Source organism: Bufo bufo, chromosome 6 (assembly GCF_905171765.1).
Source record: "Bufo bufo chromosome 6, aBufBuf1.1, whole genome shotgun sequence".
Taxonomy (NCBI): Eukaryota; Metazoa; Chordata; class Amphibia; order Anura; family Bufonidae; genus Bufo; species Bufo bufo.
The window spans coordinates 240785013-240806923 of NC_053394.1; the positions used below are offsets into that span (position 1 = coordinate 240785013).

General features: G+C 41.9%; 1 pseudogene; it reads left to right on the forward strand.

The window, feature by feature from the left end:
- LOC121005640 overlaps positions 1 to 21911 on the forward strand; it is a 113944-nt pseudogene that overhangs the window by 77689 nt on the left and 14344 nt on the right.

Here is a 21911-nt window from a genome sequence, read left to right on the forward strand (position 1 = left end):
GGCGAGTTCATAGAATTTTTTTTTTTTTGCCACAAGTTAGTGGAAATATATATATATTTTGTTTTTCTCACAAAGTCTCTCTTTCCGCTAACTTTGGACAAAAATTTCAATCTTTCATGGACTCAATATGCCCCTCAGCGAATACCTTGGGGTGTCTTCTTTCCAAAATGGGGTCATTTGTGGGGTGTTTGTACTGCCCTGGCATTTGAGGGTCTCTGCAATCATTACATGTATGGCCAGCATTAGGAGTTTCTGCTATTCTCCTTATATTGAGCATACGGGTAATGAGATTATTTTTTTCCGTTCAGCCTCTGGGCTGAAAGAAAAAATGAACGGCACAGATTTCTTCATTCGCATCGATCAATGTGGATGAAAAAATCTCTGCCCAAAAAAAAAAAAGGAGGGGAAAGGCGTCTGCCAGGACATAGGAGCTCCGCACAACATCCATACCCACTTAGCCCGTATGCCCTGGCAAACCAGATTTCTCCATTCACATCAATCGATGTGAATGAATAAATCATTGCCGGGATTTTTTCATTATTTTTTATATACAAAGTGTTTGCCAAAGTATATGAACACCGCCGCCTCCTCAGCTCATATGCCTCGGCAAACGTATCTTTTATTGCAGAGGAGAAATCTCGTCTTGCAGCGCCGCATACACCGACTTTTGTGTAATCTGACAGCAGCGCAATGCTTCTGTCAGAATGCACATCAGTACTGCAGCTAGTCGATCGGTTGGTCCACCTGGAAGGTAAAAAAAATAAAACAAAAAGAAAAAAACAGGCCGCAACACAATAAATTTATTAACTTTATAATAAAATTTGAACGGAACATATAAACTTTATTTAACTTTTTGAACTGAACGTTAACTTTTTTGCTTACCGGTGATAATTTTTTTTTTTTTTTTTTTACCTTTATAGGACAAACCTCTCCTTCCCCATGGGACAATGTGCAAAGCGCAAATCGCCCAAAGATGTGGCGAAGTACATTATGCACTTTATCCCAGGTGAAAGGAGAGGTTTGCAGCAGCTGTGAGTGTAAGGGCCCAAATAGCCCTGTGTGCCTGTCCTGTGAGATGCAATCCCTATGCTAAGTGTACCTGTGTGTGGTTCTTCCGGAAACACTCCCCTAAGCATAGGGCAGGGTGGTCAGGGCAGTCAGGACAGAAATAGCGGGTGTCACGCCTTATTCCACTCCTGCTACAGACACAACATTTTTTTCGGGGTGACGGTTGGGTTGAGGTACCAGCAACGACATTGGGGAAATGTCGCTCGTGTAGACGGCTCACTACACTGGATACAGGAGGTTCTCGATGATCTCTTCCTGAAATTTGAGGAAGGATCCTGTTCACCCAGCCTTACTGTAGAGAACAAAACTATTATATGCAGCCAATTGAATCAAATATACAGACACCTTCTTATACCAGCGTCTGGTGTGTCGGGAAACTAAATAGGGAGCCAACATCTGGTCATTGAAGTCCACCCCTCCCATGTGAAGGTTATAGTCGTGTATTGAGAGGGGCTTTTCAATGACACTGGTTTCCCGTTCAATTTGTATTGTCGTGTCTGCTTGAATGGAGGAGAGCATGTAAACGTCACGCTTGTCTCTCCATTTCACCGCGAGCAGTTCTTCGTTACACAAGGCAGCCCTCTCCCCCCTTGCAAGATGGGTGGTAACGAGCCATTAAGGGAAGCTCCGGCAACTAGGTCGCGCGGTGCCACAGCAGCCAATCTGTTCTAGGAACAAATGCCTGAAGAGGGGCACACTTGTGTAAAAATTGTCCACATAAAGATGGTACCCCTTGCCAAATAAGGGTGACACCAAGTCCCAGACTGTCTTTCCACCGGCTCCAGGGTCTGATCTTTTCCCTCATAGATCCAAAATTTGTGGGTATAGCCTGTGGCCCTTTCACAGAGCTTATACAATTTGACCCCATACCGGGCGCGCTTGCTTGGGATGTATTGTTTGAAGCCAAGGCGCTCGGTAAAATGTATAAGGGACTCGTCTACGCAGATGTTTTGCTCAGGGGTATACAAATCTGCAAATTTGTTGTTGAAGTGGTCTATGAGGGGCCGAATTTTGTGGAGCCAGTCAAAAGCTGGGTGGCCTCTGGGACGGGAGGTGCTGTTGTCGCTAAAGTGCAGGAAACGCAGGATGGTCTCAAATCGTGTCCTGGACATAGCAGCAGAGAACATGGGCATGTGATGAATTGGGTTCGTGGACCAATATGACCGCAATTCATGCTTTTTGGTTAGACCCATGTTGAGGAGAAGGCCCAGAAAAATTTACATTTTGGAAACTTGGACTGGTTGGCTGGGCATAAAAGCTTCCCGGGTTGGCGGCTATAAATTGAGTGGCATACCGATTTGTTTCTGCCACGACTAAGTTTAAGAGCTCCGCAGTCAAGAACAGCTCAAAAAATCCCAGTGCCGAACCGATCTGAGCTGTCTCAACCCGAACTCCAGACTGGGCAGTGAAAGGGGGAACTACAGGTGCGGCTGAAGTTGGGGACTGCCAATCAGGGTTTGCCAGCACCTCAGGGACTCTAGGGGCTCTACGGGCCTGTCTGTGCAGTGGCTGCGACGGGGTAACTATTGCACGTGCCACCGTACCAGCTTCAACTGCCCTTCTGGTGCTCGCCACTTCACCATGTTGTACGGCAGTGCTGGTACTAGGTCCAGGATGGGCTGCGCTGCTGGTGTATGCCTCACCACGTAATCCGACAGCGCCAGCCCCACTCTGCTGCCCTTGAAACGGATCCTGCGCAACCTGTGGTCTAGCGACACAGGCCGGGTACGCCTGGTTCTATCAGGGACCTCAACCTCCTCGTCCGAACTTTGGGTCAGACTGCCACTGCTTTCTACAGGTTCATATTCTGACCCGCTAGATTCATCAGATGAGGGTTCCCATTCCTCATCCGACTGGGTCAGAATCCTGTAGGCCTCTTCAGAAGAATACCCCCTGTTTGACATTTGGACTACTAAATTTAGGGGTATTTCCTGGGACTACCCAAGAAAAAAAGCAAGCCTGTCTTACAAATGGGAGGCTAGCGAAGTACCGGAGGCCGCTGCGATTGATAAAAAAAATCAAAACGAATTTTTTTATCGCCGCAGCGCTTGTAAAGTGATTGTGCAGTGATAAAAAATAAATAAAATTTTTGTCACTGCGGCGGGGCGGGCGTGAGTGAACGCACGTGTGGGCGAACGATCAGGCCTGATCGGGCAAACACTGCGTTTTAGGTGGAGGGCGAGCTAAGGTGACACTAATACTATTATAGATCTGACTGTGATCAGTTTTGATCACTTACAGATACTATAAAAGTACAAAAGCTGATTAGCGATACGCTAATCAGCGAATCAGTGACTGTGGTGCGGTGGGCTGGGCGCTAACTGACGCTAACTACCTAACCAAGGGGCCTAAACTATCCTAAAACCTATCAGTCAATACCAGTGAAAAAAAATGTGACAGTTTACACTGATCGCTTTTTTCCCTTTCACTAGGTGATTGACAGGGACGATCAAGGGGTACTCAAGGGGTTAATTGGGGTGATGGGGGGTGATCTGGGGGCTAAGTGTGGTGTTGGTGAGTACTCACTGTGATATCTGCTCCTCTGCTGGAACCAACCGACCAAAAGGACCAGCAGAGGAGCAGAGAAGCCATTTAACACCTTATATTTATAAATATAAGGTGTTAGATGGCTTGTGATTTGATTTTTTCAGCAACCTGCCAGCGACGATCATTGGCTGGCAGGTTGCTGATGTAATACTCCTCTAACTTTTGCCGGCCCGCGATGCACATGCGCGGGCCGGCTCTGACCGAAATCTCGCGTCTTGCGAGATGACGCACGGATGCGTCCAGGAGGAATGAATCGACCGCCTCCAGGACGCATCCGTGCGTTAGGCGGTCCGGAGGCTGTTAAGTTCGTGCACAAGTGCAAATAGATAATAGATACTGGGAGATTAAAAGCATCTAAGTTCGTGCACAAGTGTAAGGGTATAAAATATATATAGGGATGTCCAGGTAACAGTACCGGCCTAGGTGTACGTAACAAGACAGTCGGGAAGAAAATTATTACCTGAGATTATATCAGCTATATTGAGAGACACTTTCCATTAATAATACTCCTAAATGGGCAAATCCGTGGGCATGTGTGAATGCCAGGTACAAGATCCGGAAATTCTAAAGATCAGGCGCATGCTCGAGTATATCTGCTACATCGCGAGACCGTCAAGTCAGCGCGCATGCGTGAATGCCAGGTACCTGATCCGAAAACTTCAAAGATCGGGCGCATGCGCGAATAAATCTCTTACATCGCGAGACTTGGCCTAAAAGTCCTCAACCAAGGAGAACCTATCGGAAGATAGGAGGAGGGGTAATGAGGAAGGCGTGCAAGACGCCAAGCTATCCCATTGGTGGTGACAAATATGATACACTATACGAACCATTAAAAGATGGTCCCCGCCCCAACACTCATACCTGCACGATCCCCTGAAGACACTGGATGCCCAGCGAAACATGTCGGGACGCAGGGTGTATGAGTGATTAAGATTTTAGGCTCAGTGGTAGACAGGGAGCTCCCCAATAGGAGTTAATGTACAGCTATTATAGGAACTACAAGCAATAGGTATATAACTATACAGAGTATGATCAACAGAGGTGACGCACACCGGCTGGAAAGTATCAGCCCAATAATTGGAGCTACCCGCACCACTGATAGTTTAATTTGTCTAGTACAATTTTTGTGTAATAGTATAGGATTTTAAAGGCACACTAATAAAAGTAGTTTTAATTACATTAAAGGCACATGATAAAAAGACGTAAATAGGTCCAGATGGACCACTTGTTAGTTTACTAAATTAAAAAACGTCGACATGTGCTGAGAGGTCACTTGAAATCTGGCTCCCACTTGCTAAGGGACCAAAAGTAATGGGACATAATAATAATCATAAATCAAACTTTCACTTTTTAATACACTTGCAAGAAAAAGTATGTGAACCCTTTGGAATGATATGGATTTCTGCACAAATTGGTCATAAAATGTGATCTGATCTTCATCTAAGTCACAACAATAGACAATCTCAGTCTGCTTAAACTAATAACACACAAAGAATTAAATGTTACCATGCTTTTATTGAGCACACCATGTAAACATTCACAGTGCAGGTGGAAAAAGTATGTGAACCCTTGGATTTAATAACTGGTTGAACCTCTTTTGGCAGCAATAACTTCAACCAAATATTTCATGTAGTTGTAGATCAGACGTGCACAACGGTCAGGAGTAATTCTTGACCATTCCTCTTTACAGAACTGTTTCAGTTCAGCAATATTCTTGGGATGTCTGGTGTGAATCACATCCTTGAGGTCATGCCACAGCATCTCAATCAGGTTGAGGTCAGCACTCTGACTTGGGCACTCCAGAAGGCGTATTTTCTTCTGTTCTGTTGATTTACTTCTATGCTTTGGGTCGTTGTCCTGTTGCAACACCCATCTTCTGTTGAGCTTTAGCTGGTGGACAGATGGACTTGTTCTCCTGCAAAATGTCTTGATAAACTTGGGAATTCATTTTTCCTTCGATGATAGCAATCCATCCAGGCCCTGATGCAGCAAAGCAGCCCCAAACCAAGATGCCCCCACCACCATACTTCACAGTTGGGATGAGGTTTTGATGGTGTGCTGTGCCTCTTTTTATCCACACATAGTGTTGTGTGTTTCTTCCAAACAACTCAACTTTGGTTTCATCTGTCCACAGAATATTTTGCCAGTACTGCTGTGGAACATCCAGGTGCTCTTGTGCAAACTGTAAACGTGCAGCAATGTTTTATTTGGACAGCAGTGGCTTCCTTTGTGATATCCTCCCATGAAATCCATTCTTGTTTAGTGTTTTACGTATCGTAGATTCGCTAACAGGGATGTTAGCATATGCCAGAGACTTTTGTAAGTCTTTAGCTGACACTCTAGGATTATTCTTCACCTCATTAAGCAGTCTGCGCTCTGCTCTTGCAGTCATCTTTACAGGACGGCCACTCCTAGGGAGAGTAGCAGCAGTGCTGAACTTTCTCCATTTATAGACAATTTGTCTTTCCGTGGACTGATGAACAACAAGGCTTTTGGAGATTCTTTTATAACCCTTTCCAGCTTTATGCAAGTCAACAATTCTTAATCATAGGTCTTCTGAGAGCTCTTTTTTGCGAGGCATCATTCACATCAGGCAATGCTTCTTGTGAAAAGCAAACCCAGAACTGGTGTGTTTTTTATAGGGCAGGGCAGCTGTAACCAACACCTCCAATCTCATCTCATTGATTGGACTCCAGTTGGCTGACACCTCACTCCAATTAGCTCTTGGAGATGTCATTAGTCTAGGGGTTCACATACTTTTTCCACCTGCACTGTGAATGTTTACATGGTGTGTTCAATAAAAACATGGCAACATTTAATTCTTCGTGTGTTATTAGTTTAAGCAGACTGTGATTGTCTATTGTCGTGACTTAGATGAAGATCAGATCACATTTTATGACCAATTTGTGCAGAAATCCATATCATTCCAAAGGGTTCACATACTTTTCTTGCAACTGTACTTGGTTACAAATCCTTTGCAGTCAATTACAGCCTAAAGTCTGCAATGCATAGACATCACCAGACGCTGGGTTTCATCCCTGGTGATGCTCTGCCAGGCCTCTACTGCAACTGTCTTTAGTTCCTGCTTGTTCTTGGAGCATTTTCCCTTCAGTTTTGTCTTCAGCAAGTGAAATGCATGCTCAATCGGATTCAGGTCAGGTGATTGACTTGGCCATTGCATAACATTCCACTTCTTTCCCTTAAAAAAAACTATTTGGTTGCTTTTGCAGTATACTTTGGGTCATTGTCCATCTGCACTGTGAAGCGCCGTCCAATGAGTTCTGAAGCATTTGTCTGAATATGAGCAGATAAAATTGCCTGAAACACTTCAGAATTCATCCTGCTGCTTTTGTCAGCAGTCACATCATCAAGAAATACAAGAGAACCAGTTCCATTGGCAGCCATACATGCCCACGGCATGACACTACCACCACCATGCTTCACTGATGCGGTGGTATGCTTAGGATCATGAGCAGTTTCTTTCCTTCTCCATACTCTTCTCTTACCTCTATCACTCTGGTACAAGTTGATCTTGGTCTCATCTGTCCATAGGATGTTGTTCCAGAACTGTGAAGGCTTTTTTAGATGTCATTTGGTAAACTCTAATCTGGCCTTCCTGTTTTTGAGGCTCACCAATGGTTTACATCTTGCAGTGAACCCTCTGTATTCACTCTGGTGAAGTCTTCTCTTGATTGTTGACTTAGACACATATACTGTACACCTACAGTCATGTGAAAAAATTAGGACACCCTTTGAAAGCATGTGGTTTTTTGTAACATTTTTAATAAATGGTTATTTCATCTCCGTTTCAACAATACAGAGAGATTAAAGTAATCCAACTAAACAAAGAAAACTGAAGAAAAGTCTTTTCAAGATCTTCTGTAAATGTCATTCTACAAAAATGCCTATTCTAACTGAGGAAAAAGATAGGACACCCTCACATGTATTCCCTCTTAAATTGGCTCAGATCTCACACAGGTATATCACACCAGGTGCACATAATTAGTAGATCGTTACTCTGCATGTTGAATGAGGCTTGCCCTATTTAAACCTCAGACATTTAGTTTGGTGTGCTCCTGACTGTTGAAGTGAGAGTGAGCACCATGGTGAGAGCAAAAGAGCTGTCAGAGGACTTCAGAAAAAAGATTGTAGCAGCCTATGAGTCTGGGAAGGGATTTAAAAAGATCTCAAAAGATTTTGAAATCAGCCATTCCACTGTCCGGAAGATAGTCTACAAGTGGAGGGCTTTCAAAACAACTGCCAACATGCCCAGGACTGGTCGCCCCAGCAAGTTCACCCCAAGAGCAGACCGCAAGATGCTAAAAGAGGTATCCAAAAACCCTAAAGTGTCATCTCGAGAACTACAGCAGGCTCTGGCTACTGTTGATGTAGAAGTACATGCCTCTACAATCAGAAAGAGACTGTACAAGTTTAACTTGCATGGGAGGTGTGCAAGGAGGAAACCTTTGCTTTCCAAGAGAAACATCGAGGCCAGACTGACATTTGCCAGCGATAAAGTTGACAAAGACCAGGACTTCTGGAATAATGTACTTTGGACAGATGAGTCCAAAATTGAATTATTTGGACACAACAGCAGAGGACATGTTTGGCGTAAACCAAACACAGCATTCCAAGAAAAGAACCTCATACCAACTGTGAAGCATGGAGGTGGAAGTGTCATGGTTTGGGGCTGCTTTGCTGCAGCAGGACCTGGTCAGCTCACCATCATAGAATCCACGATGAATTCTACTGTGTATCAGAAGGTGCTTGAAGAACATGTGAGACCATCAGTTAGAAAATTAAAGCTGAAGCGGAACTGGACCATGCAACATGACAATGACCCAAAACATACTAGTAAATCAACCAAAGATTGGCTGAAAAAGAAGAAATGGAGAGTCCTGGAATGGCCAAGTCAAAGTCCAGATTTGAATCCCATTGAGATGCTGTGGGGTGACTTGAAAAGGGCTGTACGTGCAAGAAACCCCTCAAACATCTCACAGCTGAAAAAGTTCTGCATTGAGGAGTGGGGTAAAATTTCCTCACACCGATGTCGAAGACTGGTAGATGGCTACAAGAACCGTCTCACTGCAGTTATTTCAGCCAAAGGAGGTAACACTCGCTATTAGGGGCAAGGGTGTCCTATCTTTTTCCTCAGTTAGAATAGGCATTTTTGTAGAATGACATTTACAGAAGATCTTGAAAAGACTTTTCTTCAGTTTTCTTTGTTTAGTCGGATTACTTTAATCTCTCTGTATTGTTGAAACGGAGATGAAATAACCATTTATTAAAAATGTTACAAAAAACCACATGCTTTCAAAGGGTGTCCTAATTTTTTCACAAGACTGTACCTCCTGGAGAGAGTTCTTGATCTGGCCAACTGTTATGAAGGGTGTTTTCTTCACCAGGGAATTCTTCGATCATCCACCACAGTTGTTTTCTGTGGTCTTCTGGGTCTTTTGGTGTTGCTGAGCTTACCGGTGCACACCTTCTTATTAAGAATGTTTCAAACAGTGGTTTTGGCCATGCCTAATGTTTTTGCTATCTCTCGGATGTTTTTTTTTTTTCAGCCTAATGATGGCTTGTTTCACTGATAGTGACAGATTTTTGGATCTCATCTTGAGAGTTGACAGCAACAGATTTCAAATTCAAATAGCACACTTGAAATTAACTCTGAACCTTTTATCTGCTCATTGTAATTGGGATAATGAGGGAATAACACACACCTGGCCATGGAACAGCTGAGAAGCCAATTGTCCCATTACTTTTGGCCCCTTAACTAGTGGGAGGCACATATGCAAACTGTTGTAATTCCTACACCGCTCGCCTGATTTTGATGTAAATACCCTCAAATTAAAGCTGACAGTCTGCAGTTAAAGTGCACCTTGTTTGTTTCATTTCAAATCCATTGTGGCGGTGTATAGAGCCACAAATGTTAGAATTGTGTCAATGTCCCAATATTTATGGATTTGACTGTATCAGGCAAACATCAAGATGGTAGTAAACAAGTGAAAAGGGGCGTTGTTTCCTTCCCTCTGGAAACTGATGAACAGGGGCGCTGACTTGGCACAGCAGAACAATATTAAACCAGGATAGTCCATAATGGGGAAAAAATAAACAGGGATGAAAGTCAGGAGGCTCACAGGGCATGAGTCTGTTCCCTAAGCATAGAGTATGTAAATATGATAAACAACGCAGAGGCTCAGGTACATTTAAGTCTTTCTTCGGGCACAGGCTTGAACATTGCAGCAAAAAAAAAAAGAAAACTGTAGAGAGTCCTTGGAGTAAGGCAAATAATCAGAATCAAGAAGTTTCTTATCCAGGCTCTGTAGTTTCATCAAGAAGCAAAATTGTAATCCACATTAAACTGGGATGGCTGGAAGCATTCTCCTCTGGGTTTGCAGTAGATACTCTGTATAATGAACAGGTGGTTGGCCCTTTGTAATCCGACTGGATCTGCGAAGTGGTGGTCCTTCTTCTGGCCTTGGCACAAGGGGACTTGGTACTTCTGGAGTTTCTTGCTCTACGGAAACTTCTTCTTGAGGTGGTTCCTTTGGCTGACATGACACTGGACTGACTGGAGCAGGCACAGCAATGTTTAACCATGGTGTAAGGAACCATTTTAGAGGATCTGTTTCTGCCATTAGTTTTTCAACAGTTTGCATAGGCTCTACAGACTTAACCAGTAGTTCAGGCACTTGGAATGGAGGCTGATGTTCCTCTGCAACGGTTTCGTCTGGAAGGATTCCTCCTGGAGTATCTTTCTCCCTGTTACACAGTTTCAAGCGATTGCGAATTAACTATTTAAGGTGATTTGTTTTCTCTGGTGATCTCATAGGTGCCAGTTGCTGGATTAGGGATAGCTGAAACGATGTAGGGGTCTCTTTTCCACTTACTGTCCAACTTGCTGGTGCGATGATTGTTCTTTAGCCACACATAATCACCAATTTCAAGCGGCTCTGCTTTGGCAGATTGGTCATAATCTTTTTGCTGCCTTTTGTGAGCATGTTCCATGCGGTGGTGAACAATTTCTTGCGCATCAGCTAGACGTCTCTGGTGCTCGCTCACCCAATCAGTTTTTGGCAATGGATTGATGGCATCAGGCACTTGTACGTCCAAAGTATGGTCAGCAGGTAGTTTACCTTGTCGGCCAAACATGAGGTAGTAAGGTGTATACCCAGTGAAACAGTGAATGATTTTATTATAGGTATACATCATTTGAGGCAAAAGAGTAGGCCAATCATTCCTGGTAGCAGGTGGCACAGCTCTAAGCATTTCTATTAGGGTCTGGTTACCTTAGGGATGGTAGGCTGTTGTTCTGATTTTCTGGCAATTGTGAAGTGAACACAGTTCTTTGAAGAGTTGTTACTCAAAGGCAGATCCTTGATCTTGAAGTAAAAGAAAATCCAGCACCTCGTATCTTTGCTTGACGGTGTTTATTCCACAATCCAAAATGTAAGCGGTAACGGAACCTTCAAAATACAATCCCCAATGTATTTTGAAGGTTCCGTTACCGCTTACATTTTGGATTGTGGAATAAACACCGTCAAGCAAAGATACGAGGTGCTGGATTTTCTTTTACTTCAAGTTTGTCAAATCGGGGTCTCATCCCTTCCGTGCACCTTTCAAACTGCAGATGCAGGTGAGCTGGACTTTTACCATTATGAGATCCTTGATCTGAAAGAACTTTTTCTGGACATCCGTATGGTAACAGGAAATGTCAAGTCCTTAACAGGTACGGCTACAACGAATTTGGTGTAGAGGTCAATTATGGTCATAGCGTATGTGTAGCCTGAGCGACTTGGTTCCAGCTTCTCGTGGTCAATTGCAACGATCTCCAACGGTGTCTGGCTTACAATAGGATGTAAGGGTGCCCTTTGGTCATGCTTTTCACCTCATGCAATATCACAGGCGGAACACTCTCGACACCACTTCTCAATGTCTCCTCGCATTCCAATCCAATAGAATCGTCTACGGACGGTAGCTTCTGTCTTCTGCACGCCAAAGTGTCCTGATTTGTCATGATACATCACGAGAGTGATGCTTGCATCCCGGCAGGGGATTAGGATTTGGTATACCCTGTCATAGGTAACTGGATCCAGGCTTCTTCTCAATAGTAGTCCCTTCTGCAGAAAGAGTTGTTTCCGGTGTCTCCACAGCTTCAACAGTTCTGGGTCTGCATTTCTTCTGCGGATTCTCTCAGGGGTTTTTCCACTGGTGAGGATGTCATGTAGCTCAATGATTACTCTTCTGACTGAAGTTTGATCCATCTCTCCTTTTCAATTTGATATTCTGGATTGTTCTGTAGATAGGGATTTAGGACTCTTTTGTTTTTGATGGAGAGGATGCTTTGTTGGGCGAAGTTTTTGTAGAAATTAGGCATCTCCACTTCTTCCCAGACATCAACGTGTGTGGTAGGATCTTCCTTGGTAGGCAGGCGAGATAAGCAGTGGCGTCTCTAGCTTTCAAATTTTGGGGGGGCACACTGGGGGCCAGGACAAAAGTAGGGGGGGGGCAGCTATAACAATGATACATTTACACAAGTATGCTTAGAAATGCTGCAATACTTTACCCAATACCTAAAACCGCAACAGGGAAGAAAAGTCCTGCTGTCTGTGGTTTAAAAAAAAAAAAACTATCACTCAGATTTCAACATGTCCTAGTTGCCTGTGGATGACACTTTTATAGGGAGGGGGATCTGTGGATGACACTGCTATGGGGGGGATCTGTGGATGACACATACCGTATATATGGGAGTATACCGAACTAGGGGGACTGGTGGGTGTTGATAACACCTCAATCTCGCCTGTTTCTGAAAACCCGTGTTGAGCGCCAATAGTGGTAGGTCAGTGGGAAAATGTTTTTGTGTAGTGTAGGTTTCATAAACAATAAAAAAAATATAATAAAATATATAAAGATATATTAAAAAAAAAAATATATATATATATATATATATATATATATATATATACACACACTCACCTAAAGAATTATTAGGAACACCATACTAATACGGTGTTGGACCCCCTTTTGCCTTCAGAACTGCCTTAATTCTACGTGGCATTGATTCAACAAGGTGCTGATAGCATTCTTTAGAAATGTTGGCCCATATTGATAGGATAGCATCTTGCAGTTGATGGAGATTTGAGGGATGCACATCCAGGGCACGAAGCTCCCGTTCCACCACATCCCAAAGATGTTCTATTGGGTTGAGATCTGGTGACTGTGGGGGCCATTTTAGTACAGTGAACTCATTGTCATGTTCAAGAAACCAATTTGAAATGATTCGAGCTTTGTGACATGGTGCATTATCCTGCTGGAAGTAGCCATCAGAGGATGGGTACATGGTGGTCATGAAGGTATGGACATGGTCACAAACAATGCTCAGGTACCCCGTGGCATTTAAACGATGCCCAATTGGCACTAAGGGGCCTAAAGTGTGCCCAGAAAACATCCCCCACACCATTACACCACCACCACCAGCCTGCACAGTGGTAACAAGGCATGATGGATATATGTTCTCATTCTTTTTACGCCAAATTCGGACTCTACCATTTGAATGTCTCAACAGAAATCGAGACTCATCAGACCAGGCAACATTTTTCCAGTTTTCAACAGTCCAATTTTGGTGAGCTCGTGCAAATTGTAGCCTCTTTTTCCTATTTGTAGTGGAGATGAGTGGTACCCGATGGGGTTTTCTGCTGTTGTAGCCCATTCGCCTCAAGGTTGTGCGTGTTGTGGCTTCACAAATGCTTTGCTGCATACCTCGGTTGTAATGAGTGGTTATTTCAGTCAACGTTGCTCTTCTATCAGCTTGAATCAGTCGGCCCATTCTCCTCTGACCTTTAGCATCCACAAGGCATTTTCGCCCACAGGACTGCCGCATACTGGATGTTTTTCCCTTTTCACACCATTCTTTGTTAACCCTAGAAATGGTTGTGCGTAAAAATCCCAGTAACTGAGCAGATTGTGAAATAATCAGACCGGCCCGTCTGGCACCAACAACCATGCCACGCTCAAAATTGCTTAAATCACCTTTCTTTCCCATTCTGACATTCAGTTTGGAGTTCAGGAGATTGTCTTGACCAGGACCACACCCCTAAATGCATTGAAGCAACTGACATGTGATTGGTTGACTAGATAATTGCATTAATGAGAAATAGAACAGGTGTTCCTAATAATTATTTAGGTGAGTGTATATATATATATATATATATAAATATATATAGAGAGAATGATAGGAACACTTTAGAAAGGGATGAGCATAAGCACACTACTCTGGGTCTCAAGTGCCTAAGAGACCGTTGTCTGTAGTGTCATACACGTCAAAGTGTAGTAAAATGAGGCGAATGAGTTGCAACAAATAAGTAAAATACGTTTAAAAGGATACAAGTATAATATAGTAAAAATACTGGAGTATCGTATACTTATTTACTCACTTCACGAGGGGGGTGGTTTACTAGGATAAGCATAATACACCTGTAAACCAAACACCCCCCCATCCTGGATCGCTTCTAGAATCTTACAAGATGAAGGCAGCCAATCACACGGGTGCTTCTGTTCACTTGTCTTTATTGGAATATATGTATAAATCCGGCTCAACGCGTTTTGGGACAGGCACGTCCCTTCATCAGGAGCAATATTTTCATTAATGTGGTGGCAGGGTATTTATACCCTTTGGTTGTTGTCAAAAGGGCGCCAAATTAACAAAAGGGCGCCAAATACATAGAGGGACCGCCCACAAGATGAGAAAAGACTGCCAAACCCGCTTTCCCCGGCTGGCCGGAAGTGGAAGTGTCCGGCCGTGGTGTTGCGCATGACTGGAAGTCAATGCGTGTCAGGCTGGAACACATCGCGGCATCCGGCGGTGTTCGTTTCCGGAGTGGCTGGGCGGCTTGTGTGCAGGTCCGGAAGTAGGCTTTCGTTGCGCAGCGTTCCAAGCTGGAACGCAAATTCTTCTTCCGGACAGTGCGATTTACCTGGTTGTTTTCTCTTAGATTTCTCTATGATGATCAGGGTCATGTTGGTTTGGAGGCATTAATGGGCCATATAAAAGAGTCTTTGTGATAGTCTTTTTGATAAAAACGTCATCATAATGTCTATTCATTGTTTTGTGTGGGACATAAAAACTAAGTATTGGGGTGTATTGATAAACATCATAGTGGTGTCTGACCATTGTTATACATGAATTGGGTATTAAATAGGGTAATAAATATGAGGATTATACATGATTATGCATAAATATAGGGTTATACATAAATTGGGTATTAAATAGGGTAATAAATATGAGGATTGGGGTAAATATAATCAATGAATACATATAAAAAAATAAACCATAAAAAAAAAAAAAAAAAAATGAGATATAAAACTAAAAGTAGTGATAGGGGTGTGTAGAGACAGTACATTACTAAAGATAAAATACATGAAAAGATAATAATGACATGGGGCTGGATCTATTTATTTGTATCGCTGTTTATTTATATCGCTATTCGCTTTTCTGTTCCTATCTTTCATATTTTGGGTAACCTTGGATGTATGGTGTTATTTGTCATGAGGGTGTAAATGGAGATATGGTGTGATAGTTGGGTCAGATTCTAATGTGAAATCACATTAGAATTTCACATTAGAATCTGACCCAACAAATGCAGTTTTTCAACAGCAAAGACAACATTTTCTTCACCAGCACACATTTAAAAAATGTAGACGCCAATAGCTTTTTAGACTTCAACAGTTGCCACTACCACAAATGGAAAACTAATATACCCTTTAGTCAGATGAAACGAATAAGATGCAACTGCACAAATACAGACACCATGAAAACACAAATAGAGACTCTGAGCTAAAGATTCCTAGAAAAAGGTTATCCCCCGCAGCTCATCAAGAATTCCAAAAAGAAAATCTCTCAAATAGACCAGAAACAGAGCCTCCAACCCAGACCAAAAGAGACAAAAGAAACCCCTTTTAGCCCTCCTCTTGTGTTAGGGTCAGAACCAACCCGTTTTCAGGTTCTGAATGTCTATAAGTATCACATAAATTTGTTTATTGCATCAAGATTTTTACTTTTGGAACCTCTATTTAAACAATGTAATAGAAAAATAATCCTTTTCACTAAATTATAAAATACTGTGGTGAAAATTAAGACGTTTATGGTGTTAGGGTCAATTCTGACCCAGTTATAATATAGGATTATAGGACACTAATAAGTGCCAAAACTGAAATCCTAAACACTCTCTCTGCTTAGTAACACTGACAGACAATCACCTCTCAACCCTGTGAGCTGTAGTTAGGGAGGGGCCGATCTCTTTGCCTGCTTGTCTGCTTCTCTAAATAAAGTAAAGAAACATAGGACCAATACATTTCAGAGTTGCTGACTTGCAGAGTAATCATCTCCAATATGCAGCATTCAAGAGTGAGAAGATTTACAGGAAGCCAAATACTGGATCATATCTTGGATGAAAATGAGGCAGAGGACACAGAGCAGCATAGCGATATGGATGAGCAGGTTTCTGAGGCAGAAGATGAAGTAGAGTATCAACCAGAATACACAGACACATCTGATGAGTCTGATGAGGAGGCCACCAGTGCTGAACCTGCTGCTGTTCCTGCTGAAACATTCAAATCCAAAAGTGGTAAGATCTGTTGGAGTTCAGAACCTCCTGACTTACATGGCAGGGCAGCTGCTGCAGATGTAATCAAAATGACCCCTGGGATTACAAGGTTTGCTGTGACGAGAGTAAGTGACATCAAAACATGTTTTGAACTGTTCATGCCATTGTCACTAAAAAAAGTGATCATTGCAATGACAAACCTTGAAGGAAAAAAAGTCCATGGCAACATGTGGAATGACATAAATGAGGAATGCATAGATGCTTATATTGGTGTTCTTCTTCTTGCTGGAGTGTACAGATCCTATAATGAGGCCACTGATAGTCTCTGGGACACTTCACACCTTTCGAATGATATCAAGAGTTTTCAGATTTGACAACAGAGATACTAGAGCAAAATCTGACAAGCTTGCTCCCATAAGGGATGTCTGGGAGAAATGGGTTCAGCTCCTTCCACTAATGTTTAACCCTGGGCCTCAGGTAACAGTAGATGAACGTTTGATCCCTTTCCGTGGAAATTGACCCTTCCGGCAGTATATTCCCAGTAAGCCAGCCAAATACGGCATGAAAATCTGGGCAGCCTGTGATGCAAAAACAAGCTATGCATGGAACCTACAGATTTACACCGGCAAACCCGAAAGTGGCATCCCTGAGAAAAAACAAGGACAACGTGTAGTCCTTGATTTGACTACTGGACTGCGGGGTCACAATATCACGTGTGACAATTTTTTTTACCAGCTATGACCTTGGACAAGAACTTCTCAGGAGGAAACTCACCATGGTAGGCACAATAAAAATAAATAAACCTGAGCTGCACACTGAAATTTTGCAAATGAAGGACAGAGCTCCACTTTCTTCAAAATTTGCTTTTACAGACACCACCACTGTTGTTTCATATTGTCAAAAAAAAAAATGTGATACTTATGTCCACTTTTCACAAAGATGCAGCTGTGTCATCAAGAAGTGACAAAAAGCCCACAATTATCCTGGATTACAATAAAAAAAAAAGGAGGAGTGGACAACCTGGAGAAGCTGACTGCTACCTATACTTGTCAGCGAATGACCAGGAGATGGGCGATGGCTGTGTTTTCTAACATCCTAGATGTGTCTGCATACAATGCATTTGTGTTATGGACCCACATCCACCCAGGTTGGAACACAAAAAAAAATAACAAGCGAAGAATATTTCTCGAGGAGCTAGGAAGTTCCCTTGTCAAGGCACACATTGAGCAAAGGAAACGGGTGTCTCGAGATCCAATCGCTGCAGCCGTGATCAGACAGATGCAGAGTTCATCAAGCACTCCATCCACACCATCAACAACACAAAGAGAATCAGTGCCAGCATCCTCATCATCATCTAGCCTTGCCTCAACATCAACCAGCACAGCCACAGCCACAGCCACAACTCCAGTGATGCTATCTGATTCTAAAAAAAAGAGGTGTCAGGTCTGCCCCAGCAATAAGGACAGAAAGACACACACATTATGCCTCCACTGTAAAAAATATATCTGCAAAGAACATGCTAAAAGTGTCAGCTTTTGCCACACATGCATCTAAAAACACCCACACAAACACATGCTCTTGCAAGTTCTTGCACAAAGATGCTTTGAAACTAGTACTTGATTTCTATTGGTTTGCCTTGCTTGATTGTGTGTTGTTTGTTTGACCTTGCAAGTCTACATTTTGTATTATTACTTGCTTTTCATTGTTTATGAACGTTTTATGTTAAAAAAAAAAGACTTTTGGCTATTTTCTTGAAGTAAATATATATGGGTCAAAATTGACCCTAACACCATCAATGTTATTATAGTTAATGTTATTAAAATAAAATAAAAAATATAAAAAAAAAAATTAAAAGATGTGTTCAAATACTCCTCAGCAACATTCTGGTGACATAACAACCTTTTATTTACTTATAATATTCTATTGAGGTTTATTTTACCATTTTTTTTATTTGAAAATGAGAGGTATGCTATCAAAAGAAAGGTCTAAGGGGTCACACCAAAAATATTAAAACCAATCTTTTCAAGGATAAAGAAGCCTAACAAGGTAACCAAGAGGTAAGAAACAAATTGGATGATAAATAATTGTTCAGAGGGTATTGATTTAAAACACGGGTCAAAACCGACCCGTTAACATCATGGATAGTAGCAGAAAGCTAACATAAGAGGAGGGTTAAAAGATACAATCAGAACCACCCAAAAATCTGACATATTCTAACCAAACACTGGTCTGTACTACTAAAAGACCCCATATTAGGCAAGGAAATACCAAAAATGCAGAGACTTACCTTCCGAAGAGCAAAAACCCTAAAAAATATTTGCCCATCATGCCCAAAGAAACAAACCCCGAATACAACTGAACATACAGACAAAAAAACACAAAAAAAAAAACACCAGAATTCAAGGGATCCTCCAAATGTGGCACAAAAAAATGCAAATATTGCAGAATGATAAAAACTGCAGAAAGAGAGATTAATATTCCACACCCCTTAGGGAAACTATCATTCCAACAACAAATGACATGTGCAAGTAAAAATATTATTTATCTACTCCAATGCCCCTGTAACATCTACTATTTAGGCCGCACCACCCAAACCCTGAGAGAGCGGATGAACGAACACCGATCAAATATAAAAATAAAAATTCTAACACACAGTGTATCACGTCATTTCTCATTGCTACATGAGGGCAATCCCCTAGACCTTAAAGTGATCCCATTGGAACAATCCCCCTCCTTCCAACAACTTTGTAGGAAGGAAATGTTCTGGATATTTAAGCTCAACACCCTCACCCAGTTTGGTCTAAATCAGGGGTGCACAACGTTTCCTGGTTGGGGGCTACATTGCCAGACTGAACTAATGACGAGGGCCGAAATAAAAATTTAAAGGTGTATTAACAACTGAAATATTGTACTTATGGCATATTGAACACACAGTATATACCATTAATGTCTAGTTACACTTTCAGGACTCCCATCTAATGGGAGAAATACATGAAAAATACATCTGAGCAGCCACAAGACATAGGCATACATGTCTGTTACTAGATGGTTGGGGGCCGCACAGAATGGTATCAAGGGCCGCATGTGGCCCCCGGGCCGCAGGTTGTGCACCCCTGGTCTAAATGAAACACTAGAACATGCCAACTACTAATTACCACTGCAGTCACAAGAAAAATCCAGATCTCAATAAGAAGCCACCACTGCCATCATTCCCTTCTGCCCCCTGCCCCCACAAACCCCCCCTACGGACCCTCTAGATATAAAATATTACATACAAGACCATATAAAAGTCCTTATGTATACATTCGCAAATGAACTAATTTGCAAACAAACCAACATCATATCGATTCACTTACCCACCCAATCATTTTAATTTTCGATACATGCACCAAACCAGAAATACAATACACGAAACGACAAGGTTACGATGTCAAAAAATACAGTAAGAACCGTTACTACAACTATCGGACATCACAAGAGGTCCCAATCCCACCATACATCCCTCTATAATATACCTACAAGAAGTCCGGACCCCATGCCAAATTGTTATATATATGCACATTCTTTATACACCATCATACCCATCCCTAACACACCACAGCTTCATCTATACCCTCCTAAATAAAGGCCCCATCTCCACACATCATAAAACCCCATACATCCAAAGATACCCAAAATATGAAAAATAGGAATAATAGAAAAGTAAGTAAGCGATACAAAGAAATCGATCCAGCCCCACATCATTAATATCATTGTATCTTTTTTAATTTATGTATCCTGTTTATATCCCTTTACCCATCCCTATCACACCATATCTCCATTTACACCCTCATGACAAATAACCCCATACATCCAAAGTTACCCAAAATATGAAAGATAGGAACAACAGAAAAGCGAATAGCGATACAAATAAATAGTAATGTACTGTCTCTACCCACCCCTATCACTACTTTTAATTTTATATCTCATTTCTTATTTTTTATTTTAATTTTAATTTTTTTTTTTCATTTTTTATATGTATTCATTGATTATATATACCCCAATCCTCATATTTATTACCCTAATACCCAATTCATGTATAACCCTATATTTATGTATAATCCTCATATTTATTACCCTATTTAATACCCAATTCATGTATAACAATGGTCAAACACCAGTTAAACCTACAACAACCCACAATTTCAACACATCAATTCTCAGAAAAAAACATAAATAAACACCAAGAAACGAGGATGCTGTTTATGTAAAAATAAATACTTTTATTGAATAACATAGAACAATAAATATCACTGTTAGTCAAGAGGGATAGGGCATGAAGAAGCGAGCCTCTAAAAAATGGGCTGAACAATGCGGAGGATCGCATTTGAGGAACATTGCACCTTGAGCAGCCACAGTTGCCAAAATAATAAAGAGTCAGGTGACAGTGAACTAAATGATGGATAGTAATAACAATAACATGTCACATCAAACATCTAACATAACCATCCAGAATGTCCTTACACCCTCCTCAGTCTAAGACTCAGATTAAATGTCAGACTGCGGCATTGTGTGATAATATAACTGATGGATAATGACTGCTAAACACTGAATAGTTCCGTCAGTCCAAACAAAAAATGAGTCTCACATTACATACCCATATTGCTGCTGCTCGCGGTGACAATGGATCCCCAAATGCCTCAACCTCGACACGTGTTTCGCCACGTAGGCTATGATGTTTATCAATACACCCCAATACTTCGTTTTTATGTCCCACACAAAACAATGAATAGACATGATGATGACGTTTTTATCAAAAAGACTATCACAAAGACTCTTTTATATGGCTCATCAATGCCTCCGAACCAACATGACCCTGATCATCATAGAGAAATCTAAGAGAAAACAACCAGGTAAATCGCACTGGCCGGAAGAAGAATTTGCATTCCAGACCTGCACACAAGCCGCCCAGCCACTCCGGAAACGAACACCGCCGGATGCCGCGATGCATTCCAGCCTGACACGCATCGACTTCCGACACCGCGGCCGGACACTTCCGCTTCCGGCCAGCCGGGGAAACGGGTTTAGCGGTCTTTTCTCATCTTGTGGGCGGTCCCTCTATGTATTTGGCTCCCTTTTGTTAATTTGGCGCCCTTTTGACAACAACCAAAGGGTATAAATACCCTGCCAACACATTAATGAAAATATTGCTACTGATGAAGGGACGTGCCTGTCCCGAAACGCGTTGAGCCGAATTTATACATATATTCCAATAAAGACAAGTGAACAGAAGCACCCGTGTGATTGTCTGCCTTCATCTTGTAAGATTCTAGAAGCGATCCAGGCTGGGAGGTGTTTGGTTTAAAGGTGTATTATGCTTATCCTAGTAAACCACCCCCCTCGTGAAGTGTGTAAATAAGTATACGATACTCCAGCATTTTTACTATATTATACTTGTATCCTTTTAAACGTATTTTACTTATTTGTTGCAACTCATTTGCCTCATTTTACTACACTTTGACGTGTATGACACTACAGACAATGGTCTCTTAGGCACTTGAGACCCAGAGTAGTGTGCTTATGCTCATCCCTTTCTAAAGTGTTCCTATCATTCTCTCTCTCTATATATATATATATATATATATATATATATATATATATATACAGTACAGACCAAAAGTTTGGACACACCTTCTCATTCAAAGAGTTTTC